Raw genomic sequence first — 13,449 nt, forward strand, 5'->3', positions numbered from 1 at the left:
AAATTTATTCTAATCTTTAAGAATAGAATCATGACCAGCTGAGGTGCTTGCTGAGAGCAAAGGGAATATGGAAGGGGTAGTGAAAGAAGGTAAAGACCAGCTATGACTATTTGACTTACTGCAGAAAGGAGGTCTGTAATTGTTATAAATATTTCCTCATTTTATTACGAATGTGTGTGTATGTACCTAGGTGTGTATGTGTGTGTGTGTATATATATATAGTGTGTGTGTGTATGTGTGTGTGTGTGTGTGTATGTGTATATATAGAAATATGTGCAGGCAAGCTTGGTGGAAGACAGCCCTCCTGGAGAGACCCTGGAGAATGAGAGGATGTACACACACACACACATATATACATAATATATACACATATTCAAGTATCTTTGTTTTCTTCCTTTTATCCCCTTGTCATACAACATAAGCTATATTGACTTTGTATTACAGTATTTAAGTACTGTTAACTTTATACCATAGTATTTAAGTACTGTTAACTTTATACCATAGTATTTAAGTTACAGGATATCAAGGAGAAGAGTGAATATTACTCAAGGACATTGCATCCTCTTCCCCAAGGGGAAATGATTAGTGGATTTTCAGTTGTATACAGGACATTTGTATCATGTTAAGCAGAAGTATGACCTTGTTGTTGTCTTTATTTGGGGAGTAAGTCTGGTTTGAGAAGATGTGTGTGGGTACAAAGTCGGCAAAGGGTGAACTGTGATGGTTAATTTTATGCATCAAGTTGGCTAGGTCATAGTATCCAGTTTTTGGTCAAACACCAGTCTCGGTTTTGTTGTGAAGGTTATTTTTTAGATGCGATTAACACAGAAATCTATAGACTTTAGGAAAAACAGATTACTCTCCATAATGGAGGTGGCCCTTATCCAATCAGCTGAAGGCTTTAAGAGAAAAAGACTGAAGTCCCTTGAGGAAGAATGAATCCCGCCTCCAGACTGCCTTCACACTCAAGCACATCTCTTCCCTGGGTCTCTAGCCTGTGGGCCTTCACTGCACAGTTTAGGAAATTGGCTCCTATACACACATACACACACACACACACACACACACACACACACACACAATTGATTCTGTTTCCTTGGAGAACCCAGACTAACACAGTACTTAACCGTTCTATGCCTCATATGTATTTTCTGTAAAATGAAGAAAATAATGGCACTTGTAGGGCTTTAAGGGAATTAAATAAGTTAATTCATACAAAGTGCTTAGGAAGGATAGAAATATTACATAAACATGTGCTGTTATATTATTATAATGTAATTCAGGCCATATTTTATGTATCTTTATAAGCTATCTCAATTTTCTTTTAGACTATTAAATCAATTTCTGTTCATGAAACTCTCATATCACATTGTAAGTATCAATCTCCCTCTACAAAATGTAAGACCTTAAGGACAAAAAGTGTGTTTCATTCATCTTTATATTCCCAGATCATAGTGCAGGCTTAGCAAACAGTTCATGCTCAACATTTTTTGAACGAACAAATGAATGAATGAAAAAATTGCTTTATGGAAGATATAGAAGTCCACCTGCTCTTAGCTCATATCACTTTTTTTTTTAATACTTTAAGATCTAGGGTACAGGTGCACAACATGCAGGTTTTTACATATGTATTAATGTGCCGTGTTGGTTTGCTGCACCCATTAACTTGTCATTTACATTAGGTATTTCTCCTAATGCTATCCCTCCCCCAACCCCCAACCCCACAACAGGCCCTGGTGTATGATGTTCCCCACCCTGTGTCCAAGCATTCTCATTGCTCAATAACCACCTATGAGTGACAACATGCGGTGTCTGGTTTTCTGTCCTTGCGATAGTTTGCTGAGAATGATGTTTTCCAGCCTCACCCATGTCGCTACAAAGGACATGAACTCATCCTTTTTTATGGCTGCATAGTATTCCAAGGTGTATATGTGCCACATTTTTTTTATTATTATACTTTAAATTCTAGGGTACACGTGCACAACACGCAGGTTTGTTACATATGTATACATGTGCTATGTTGGTGTGCTGCACCCATTAACTCGCCATTTACATTAGGTATTTCTCCTAATGTTATTCCTCCCACTTCCCCCACCCCACAACAGGTCCTGGTGTGTGATATTCCCCACCCTGTGTCCAAGTGTTCTCATTGTTCAATTCCCACCTATAAATGAGAACATGCGGTATTTGGTCTTCTATCCTTGCGATAGTTTGCTCCGAATGATGGTTTCCAGCTTCATCCATGTCCCTACAAAGGACATGAACTCATCTTTTTTTATGCCTGCATAGTATTCCATGGTGTATATGTGCCACATTTTCTCTATCCAGTCTATCATTGATGGACATTTGGGGTGGTTCCAAGTCTTTGCTATTGTGAATGGTGCCGCAATAAACATGCGTGTGCACGTGTCTTTATAGCAGCATGATTTATAATCCTTTGGGTATACACTCAGTAATGGGATGGCTGGGTCAAATGGTATTTCTAGTTCTAGATCCTTGAGGAATCGTCACACTGTCTTCCACAATGGTTGAACTAGTTTACAGTCTCATGAACAGTGTAAAAGTGTTCCTATTTCTCCACATCCTCTCCAGCACCTGTTTTTTCCTGACTTTTTAATGATCACCATTCTGAATGGTGTGAGATGGTATCTCATTGTGGTTTTGATTTCCATTTCTCTGATGGCCAGTAATGATGAGCATTTTGTCATGTGTCTGTTGGCTGCATAAATTTCTTCTTTTGAGAAGTGTCTGTTCATATCCTTTGCCCACTTTTTGATGGGGCTGTTTGATTTTTTCTTGTAAATTTGTTTAAGTTCTTTATAGATTCTGGATATTAGCCCTTTGTCAGATGGGTAGATTGCAAAAACTTTCTCCCATTCTATAGGTTGCCTGTTCACTCTGATGGTAGTTTCTTTTGCTGTGCAGAAGCTCTTTAGTTTAATTAGATCCCATTTGTCAATTTTGGTTTTTGTTGCCATTGCGTTTAGTGTTTTAATCATGAAGTCCTTGCCCACGCCTATGGCCTGAATGGAATTGCCTAGGTTTTCTTCTAGGGTTTTTACGGTTTTAGGTTTAACATTTGAGTCTTTAATCCATCTTGAATTAATTTTTGTATGAGGTGTAAGGAAAGGATCCAGTTTCAGCTTTCTACATATGGCTAGCCAGTTTTCCCAGCACCATTTATTAAATAGGGACTCCTTCCCCATTGCTTGTTTTTGTCAGGTTTGTCAAAGGTCAGATGTGTGGTGTTATTTCTGAGGCCTCTGTCTGTTCCATTGGTGTAGCTCTCTGTTTTGGTACCAGTACCATTCTGTTTTGGTTACTATAGTCTTGTAGTATAGTTTGAAGTCAGGTAGCATGATACCTCCAGCTTTGTTTTTTTGGCTTAGGATTGTCTTGGCAATGCAGGCTCTTTTTCGGTTCCATATGAACTTTAAACTAGTTTTTTCCAATTCTGTGAAGAAAGGCATTGGTAGCTTGATGGGGATGGCATTGAATCTATAAATTACCTTGGGCCGTATGGCCATTTTCATATTGATTCTTCCTATCCATGAGCATGGAATGTTCTTCCATTTGTTTGTGTCCTCTTTTATTTCATTGAGCAGTGGTTTGTAGTTCTCCTTGAAGAGGTCTTTCACATCCCTTGTAAGTTGGATTCCTAGGTATTTTATTCTCTTTGTAGCAATTGTGAATGGGAGTTCACTCATGATTTGGCTCTCTGTCTGTTCTTGGTATATAAGAATGCTGGTGATTTTTGCACATTGATTTTGTATCCTGAGACTTTGCTGAAGTTGCTTATCAGCTTAAGGAGATTTTAGGCTGAGACGATGGGGTTTTATAAATATACAATCATGTCATCTTCAAACAGGGACAATTTGACTTCCTCTTTTCCTAATTGAGTACCCTTTATTTCTTTCTCTTGCCTGATTGCCCTGGCCAGAAATTCCAACACAATGTTGAATAGGAGTGGTGAGAGAGGGCATCCCTGTCTTGTGACAATTTTCAAAGGGAATGCTTCCAGTTTTTGCCCATTCGGTATGATACTGGCTGTGGGTTTGTAATAAACAGCTCTTATTATTTTGAGATATGTTCCATCAATACCTAGTTTATCGAGAGTTTTTAGCATGAAGAGCTGTTAAATTTTGTCAAAGGCCTTTTCTGCATCTATTGAGATAATCATGTGGTTTTTGTCTTTGGTTCTGTTTTTGTGATGGATTACGTTTATTGATTTGCATACGTTGAACCAGCCTTGCATCCCAGGGATGAAGCCAACTTGATCGTGGTGGATAAGCTTTTTGATGTGCTGCTGGATTCGGTTTGCCAATATTTTATTCAGGATTTTTGCAACAGTGTTCATCGGGGATATTGGGCTAAAATTCCCTTTTTTTGTTGTATCTCTGCCAGGCTTTGGTATCAGGATGATGATGGCCTCATAAAATGAGTTAGGGAGGATTCCCTCATTTTCTATTGATTGGAATAGTTTCAGAAGGAATGGAACCAGCTCCTCTTAGAACCTCTGGTAGAATTTGGCTGTGAATCCGTCTGGTCCTGGACTTTTTTTGGTTGGTAGGCTATTAATTATTGCCTCAATTTCAGAGCCTGTTATTGGTCTATTCAGCAATTCAACTGCTTTCTGGTTTAGTCTTGGGAGGGTGTATGTGTCCAGGAATTTATCCATTTCTTCTAGATTTTCTAGTTTATTTGCATAGAGGTGTTTATAGTATTCTCTGATGGTAGTTTGTATTTCTGTGGGATCAGTAGTGATATCCCCTTTATCATTTTTTATTGCATCTATTTGATTCGTCTCTCTTTTCTTCTTTATTAGTCTTGCTAGCAGTCTATCAATTTTGTTGATCTTTTCAAGAAACCAGCTCCTGGATTCATTGATTTTTTGAAGGGATTTTTGTGTCTCCAGCTCCTTCAGTTCTGCTCTGATCTTAGCTATTTCTTGGCTTCTGCTAACTTTTGAATGTGTTTGCTCTTGCTTCTCTAGTTCTTTTAATTGTGATGTTAGGGTGTCAATTTTAGATCTTTCCTGCTTTCTTTTATGGGCATTTAGTGCTATAAATTTCCCTCTACACACTGCTTTAAATGTGTACCAGAGATTCTGGTACATTGTGTCTTCATTCTCCTTGGTTTCAAAGAACATCTTTATTTCTGCCTTCATTTCATTATTTACCCAGTAGTTATTCAGGAGCAGGTTGTTCAGTTTCCATGTCGTTGTGCAGTTTTGAATGAGTTTCTTAATTCTGAGTTCTAATTTGATTGCACTGTGGTCTGAGAGACAGTTTGTTATGATTTCTCTTCTTTTACATTTGCTGAGGAGTGCTTTACTTCCAACTATGTGGTCAGCTTTGGAATAAGTGCGATGTGGTGCTGAGAAGAATGTATCTTCTGTTGATTTGGTGTGGAGAGTTCTGTAGATGTCTATTAGGTCTGCTTGGTGCAGAGCTAAGTTCAAGTCCTGGATATCCTTGTTAACCTGTTGTCTCATTGATCTGTCTAATATTGACAGTGGGGTGTTAAAGTCTCCCATTATTATTGTGTGGGAGTCTAAGTATCTTTTTAGGTCTCTCAGGACTTGCTTTATGAATCTGGGTTCTCCTGTATTGGGTGCATATATATTTAGGAGAGTTAGCTCTTGTTGAATTGATTCCTTTACCATTATGTAATGGCCTTCTTTGTCTCTTTTGATCTCTGTTGGTTTAAAGTCTATTTTATCAGAGACTAGGATTACAACCCCTGCTTTTTTTTTTTTTCTTTCCATTTGCTTGGTAGATCTTCCTCCATTCCTTTATTTTGAGCCTAAGTGTGTCTCTGCATGTGAGATGAGTCTCCTGAATACAGTACACTGATGGGTCTTGACTCTTTATCCAAATTGCCAGTCTGCATCTTTTAATTGGGGCATTTAGCCCATTTACATTTAAGGTTAATATTGTTATGTGTGAATTTGATCCTGTCATTACAATGTTAGCTGGTTATTTTGCCCGTTAGTTGATGCAGTTTCTTCCTAGCATCAATGGTCTTTACAATTTGGCATGTTTTTGCAGTGGCTGGTACCAGTTGTTCCTTTCCCTGTTTAGTGCTTCCTTCAGGAGCTCTTGTAAAGCAGGCCTAGTGGTGACAAAATCTCTCAGCATTTGCTTGTCTGTAAATGATTTTATTTCTCCTTCACTTATGAAGCTTAGTTTGGCTAGATATGAAATTCTGGGTTGAAAATTCTTTTCTTTAAAAATGTTGAATATCGGCCCCCACTCTCTTCTGGCTTGTAGAGTTTCTGCCAAGAGATCCGCTGTTAGTCTAATGGGCTTCCCTTTGTGGGTAACCCAACATTTCTCTCTGGCTGCCTTAGCATTTTTTCCTTCATTTCAACTTTGGTGAACCTGACAATCATGTGTCTTGGGGTTGCTCTTCTTGAGGAGTATCTTTGTGGTGTTCTCTGCATTTCCCGAATTTGAATGTTGGCCAGCCTTGCTAGGTTGAGGAAGTTCTCCTGGATAATATTCTGAAGAGTGTTTTCCAGCTTGGTTCCATTCTTCCAGTCACTTTCAGGTACACTAATCAAACGTAGATTTGGTCTTTTCACGTAGTCCCACATTTCTTGGAGGTTTTGTTTGTTTCTTTTTACTCTTTTTCTCTAAACTTCTCTTCTCACTTCATTTCATTAATTTGATCTTCAATCAGTGATACTCTTTCTTCTACTTGATCAAATTGGCTACTGAACCTTGTGCATGCATCACATAGTTCTCATGCCATGGTTTTCAGGTCCATCAGGTCATTTAAGGTCTTCTCTACACTGTTTATTCTAGTTAGTCATTCGTCTCATCTTTTTCAAGGTTTTTAGTTTCCTTGTGATGGGTTCGAATGTCTTCCTTTATTTTAGAGAAATTGGTTACTACCGACTTTCTGAAGCCTACTTCTGTCAACTCGTCAAATTCATTCTCCATTCTGCTTTGCTCCATTGCTGGCGAGTAGCTGCGATCCTTTGGAGGAGAAGGGGTGCTCTGGTTTTTAGAGTTTTCAGCTTTTCTGCTCTGGTTTCTCCCCATATTTGTGGTTTTATCTACCTTTGGACTTTGATGATGGTGACCTACATATGGGGTTTTGCTGTGGATGTCATTTTCGTTGATGTTGATGCTAATCCTTTCTGTTTGTTAGTTTTCCTTCTAACAGTCAGTTCCCTCAGCTGCAGGTCTATTGGAGTTTGCTGGAGGTCCACTTCAGACTCTGTTTGCCTGGGTATCACCAGTGGAAGCTGCAGAACAGCAAATATTGCAGAACAGCATATATTGCTGCCTGATCCTTCCTCTAGAAGGTTCATCTCAGAGGGGCACCCAGCTGTATAAGGTGTTAGTTGGCCCCTACTGGGAGGTGTCTCCCAGTTAGGCTACATGGGGGTCAGGGAACCACTTGAGGAGGCAGTCTGTCCATTCTCAGAGCTCAAACACAGTGCTGGGAGAACCACTGCTCTCTTCAGAGCTGTCATACAGGGACGTTTAAGTCTGCAGAAGTTTCTGCTGCCTTTTGTTCAGCTATGCCCTGTCCACAGAGGTGGAGTCTACAGAGGCAGGCAGGCCTCGTTGAGCTGCAGTGGGCTCCACCCAGTTTGAGCTTTCTGGCTGCTTTGTTTACCTACTCAAGCCTCAGCAATAGCAGAAGCCCCTCCCCTAGCCAGGCCTGCCACCAAGCAGTTCAATCTCAGACTAGCAGTAAGCAAGGCAACGTGGGTATGGAACCCGCTGAACCAGGCGCGGGATATAATCTCCTGGTGTGCCATATGCTAAGACCATTGGAAAAACTTGGTGTTCAGGTGGCAGTGTCCCGATTTTCCCAGTGAAGTCTGTCACAGCTTCCCTTAGCTAGGAAAGGGAAATCCCCAAGCCCTTGTAGTTTCCAGGTGAGGCGATGCCCCGCCCTGCTTTGGCTCACCCTCCATGGGCTGCACCCACTTTCTGACCAGTCCCAATGAGATGAACCAGATATCTCAGTTTGGAAATGCAGAAATCACCCATTTTCTGTGTTGGTCATGCTGGGAGTTGCAGACTGGAGCTGTTCCTATTGGGCTATCTTGAAACGGAAGCCAAGCTCACATCACATTGATCTGATCAATTGGCAGTCAGTGTCACTGATGACATTACCAAAGTTTACTTTGGTAATGCTAAAGGAAAGTGATTGAAAGGATATTATTTTAGTAATTAATTACTTACTGTAGGATCCATAACTGCCTTATTTTTTAGCTAACATTTATTAACTGAAATTTCCAAAAAGATCTTAATCATAACATAAAAGAGTCCTTCAGATTCCCAAAGCCAGTTTCTACAGTATAAGCTGTCTTCAGGCTGAAGATGCTTAAGAACTATGAGGGCTTGCTTTGAAGAAATGTGAACAGCCCTAGAGACTTCACTGATTTATCAAAACCAAGTAGCCAGAAAGAAGCCAGAGCCCAGTCCTTCATTAATTGGATTGCTGTGGAATCCGTTTGGTGAGCACTTGACTTACTACAACTGGGTTACCTATTCTTAGTAGCTTGTTCTGTCTTCCAATTTTAGCTTATTTGCTGAATTGGTGCAAACCAGAAGACAAGCACTATTATCTGGAACAATCAGCACATTCTTCCATGGGCTAATGAGAGTCAATTACTGGGATTTCAACAGAAACAGTTTTTTAATTATCATTATAATTAATAATAATAATGCTAAGTAATTTTCTAACCAGCCAGGGTGAAGTCACTCAACATTTGAAATTGACACATATGCCCAGTCAGGATTATAGGCTCCACTTTTTAGCTACTTGGGTATCTAGCAGTTCTCCTGTCACTCTGAGGATATGAGCTTGAGGATTTTGGAAATTTAGTTCATAATGAGTGATAGAATCCCAGAGTCTCAGAAGGTCGGAGCCAGTGAAATCATCTACATTCAATCTCTTAGAAGAGCTTAATGTGCATAAACATGGAAATATGTTCCAAGACGTATCGTCAAGTTGAAAACAGTAAATTGCAGGATAATACACATATCAATTGTCTGTCAACATAACCACAAAAATGAAACTAAGTAGAAAATACGTTTTTTGGAAGTATATATTATATATTCTAGAAAATAGAGTAGACGATATGTATTGTGGAGAAATTTAGAAGACTATACATTAATATATTAACAGCGATTATTTCCGAGAGAATGAAGTAACATAGAAATTACAAAACTAGCCTCAGTTATTTCCTTTCCCATATCTCTGCTGCTTGCAATGTGATTTTTCAACTCCTCCTACAGAGATGTGGAGTCCGTTTTTTCTCTCCTTGAATGTGGGCTGGTACGGTGACTTGCTTTGGCCAATAAAAGCAGCAGGAGTAAAGACATGTCAGTCACAAACCTAGGCTTCAAAAGGCTTTCACTTGCTCTTTTAAGGCCCTATTCAGCCTCAATGAGAACAAGCCTCAAGCTAGTCTGCTGGATGATAAGAGAAATACAGTCTGGACACCCCATTCCCCCTTGTCCCTGGCAGTCAACACTTAGCTAATATACCAGCTGACCACAGGCACATAAGCAACCTCAATTAGATCTGCTAAGCCTAGACCAGAACAGCAGAACCACCTAACTAACATTTAGAGTCATGGGCAATAATAAACACTTATTATTTCAAGCCACTGGATTTGGGTGAGATTTGTTACACAGCAATAAATAACGGATAAGTACGGATACAACCTAATAATCCTTTTCTATAATGTTATCATTTTACAATGAACATATATTGACTTTTTAATTAGAAAGCAAAATAATAATTTTTTAAAATGTCTAACCCTTGAAAGAAAAGAAACCTGAATCACACAAGGGGAATATTGCCCATTTGGTTAAAACTCTGGCTGCAAATCACAAAATCCTAATTCAAAGTTTAAGCAAATCAACTAACTTACTGACTCGCAGGACTGAGGCCCAGTGAGGTATTTCTAGTTTTAGTAGTGGCTGAGTCTTAGTAATCAAGTCATATTTGTCTAGAATATGTCTTTATCTTCTTTTATATCTCTTCTTCTAGTTTGGCTTCATTCTTAGGCAGATATTCCCAGGAGTGATGAGATGGTCATTGCTATAATTTGGATGTTTTGTCTGCTCCAAATCTCACATTGAAATGTGATCTCCAGTGTTGGAGGTGAGGCTTGGGGACGTGTTTTGGTCATGGGGGCTGATACCTCATGAATGTCTTGGTGTCATCCTCATGGCAATGAGTGAGTTCTCACTCTATGAGTTCATGCAAGATTTGATTGTCTAAAAAAGCCTGGAAATTCCTCCTCCTCTTCTTCCTCCTCCTCCTCTCTCTCCTCCTCTTCCTCTTCCTTCTTCCTGTCTCTCACTGTCCCCCCATCATGTGACACACCTGCTCCCTCTTCATCTTCTGCCATGACTATAAGTTTCCTAAGGCCTCACCAGAGGCTGAGCAGATGCTGGTGCCATGCTTGTACCCTGCAGAACTATGAGCTAAATCAACCTCTTTTCTTTATAAATTAGCCAACTTCATATATTTCTTTATATCTACAGGTTTAGGATCCAGTGTAAATGGTAATTCCTCCTAAAAGTTCAAGTAATATCTCAGGAGTCACTCTAATTGTCCAAGTTTGGATTTCATACTCATCTCTCAGTCACTGTTATTCTGGTTGACTAGGTCCATTTGTATGCCAGTCCCTCAGAGATGGGCAATGAATGCAAAAGCACAGTTATTCAAATGAATATTGGGCTACTGTTATCCTAATAAAGGAGAAGTGGGAGTTGGTGTGTAGAAAAAACAAAATAAAACAGAGGTTCACAATACCCAAGGACTTATAACTAGTAAATGGCCAAGTTGGGACTAACTCCTAGGTTTTCTGACTACTAGCACAACACTGAAAAAGTATTGTGAAATATATATGTGAAAATGCCCACTTTTGACTTTACATGGTATATTCATCTCTGCCCTCATGTTCTTCATCATTTGGCAAGCAGCCCAAAATGTATATGAAATGTTCTGCTCCTATGAAACCTCATGAGAAAATACTGTGCTTTCACAAATTAAAGTGAAGTTGTCATAGTCCATTACTGGAAAGCAATAAAACTTGCATTCATTCGTTCAGTAACTATCTTGTGGCTTCTGCAATATGCTTTAGTATATTCTGTAACTATATCAACATATGAATGAAAAGCAATACAGACACCCTTCAAGTAGGGGAGAGGGGGGTTAGAGTTTAATTATCATGCCACAATTCATCTGTTTTGGGAACCATCCCAAGCACAGTGAAAAGAATGCTTTATCACAGCAGAAGGGAGGTTATCATTTGAAACTTGGAATAAACTGAGTCTATGAAAATAAAAGATAGTTTTAAAGTGGACTTTTACTATACTTAAATAACCTTCATGCCTTTCTCCTACAGTTGCAAAATATTTACATATTATCATATTTGCCACAACCTCTCATAGCAAAGCCTGCCAACTCACTTTAAAGAAAAAAAAAAAAAAACAGAGAGATAAACCAACATGCTCAAGTGCAACAAGTTCACTGTTTGACTAGATGCATGTCAGCCTTGATCAAGAGTGGAAAGGAGGCTGCCCCAAGACAGACATTTTTCTTTTGGAAATTTTGACATCATATTGACACAGCTGGTACAGATCGGAAAATATTTTATGTTCTCACCATCCCAAAATAAAATGATCTTCTCCCACCATACATTTGGTAATTAATCATGGACAGCCTTGTGGCATTTCTTCTTTCTCTTGTGATTTCGACTTGGGAATGTAATCCTATGCTTTTCTTTTTTTATATCTGCTGTGTCTCCTCAGTATATATAGGGCCTTGGGGGCAGGTCCCTATATTAAGCCTGCAAAGACAGTAAGCTGCTCCCTGTGTGCCTTCCCGAGACAACTGCTGGTAATTGGTGGGATCTGGGGAAATTTGATACCCAGGTTCTATGGGAAAGAGGGTCAACGCCAATGATAATATCTGCCAGGGGTTTCATATGGCAGGTGATAGTTGACCCTAAGCTTGCCAGGCATTTGCCATCCTTGCAATCCCAGGCCCCAGTTTCCTTCTTATTTGACCCTACAGCCTCATGTCTTTAAAGAAACTTCTATCTGCATTCTTTATCCAGGATTCAAACTTTTGTATGGATATAGATAAATAAAAGTTAGGTGAGCATCTCAGGTGAGATGGTTTGGCTGTGTCCCCACCCAAATCTCATCCTGAATTGTAGCTCCCATAATCCCCATGTGTAATGGAAAGGATCTGGTAGGAGGCAATTGAATCATGGGGGCAGGTTTTTCCCATGCTGTTCTCATGATAGTTAATAAGTCTCACGAGATCTGACAGTTTAATAAAGGGAAGTCCCCCTGTACAAACTCTCTCTTACCTGCCACCATGTAAAAGTGCCTTTACTCCTCCTTCACCTTCTGCCATGATTGTGAGGCCTCCCCACCCATGTGGAACTGTGAGTCCATTAAACCTTTGTCTTTATAAATTACCTAGTCTCAAGTATTTCTTCATAGCAGTATGAAAATGGACTAAGGTATTATATATGCAGATATTCTTTACAAAATAAATTGATGTGTCTTCTGATTAGAAAGTTATGTTTTGTGTAGTAAATTTAGAAAATAAAGGGAATATTATGATATAAGATAAATAAAAATTACTGTAATTAATTATATCATCCAGAAATAACCACTGATAATATTTTTACAGTGTTCTTGCTAGCCAATTTTTTTTCTATTTGGGTTTTTCTGCCAAAATTGGGTTCATGCTAGTATATGCTTTTTGTTTTTATCACTTAGCAATGTGTTTTGAACATTTTAAATGTTATTATTCTTTCCCCAAAATGTGTTTACTACGAATAAAATTCTTCTATGTGGATTTCCATGGGTTTATTTTTAACTCCAGGCATTATTTGTATTAAAATATTATTGGGTTTAATTACTTAGATAACTATTTACAACTTTCCTAACAGCAGCGGGACTTCTCACTGTATTGTTACATTAAATAAAACATTCACATTTCCAGGGGTTCTGCTTCCAAACTGGAAAAACACTCTGAATTCAAACTCATTCAGGATCACAGTCTGCCTTGCCTATACTGTTGGAAACACAAGTGATCTTTTAAGGAGAGGAGAATAATAGTTAGGTCAGGTGCATCTCTTGGAATATGATCTGGAAGCAAATTATGCCCTTTTTTCCTTTCTGAATTAATAATTTATACTAAAGTCACCTGCTTATTTCTTGTGTTTCCTTCATTGCCTTTAGAGCCTCCATATCCTTGAAATAAGGCGGAAAAAGAGACTCTGTTCCCAGCAGAGAATTCCCCACTGACATCAGGGCAAGTAATGCAGTCTTCACATTTCATCAAGGGAACGTCCCACAGAAGATGCTTACTGGGGATAAGACAGGGGAGAAAGAACAGCCAACAAGATCTGGGACATTCTAGCGATCCTCCAAGGCAGGACAC

This window comes from Macaca thibetana, chromosome 2 (assembly GCF_024542745.1).
Source record: "Macaca thibetana thibetana isolate TM-01 chromosome 2, ASM2454274v1, whole genome shotgun sequence".
Taxonomy (NCBI): domain Eukaryota; kingdom Metazoa; phylum Chordata; class Mammalia; order Primates; family Cercopithecidae; genus Macaca; species Macaca thibetana.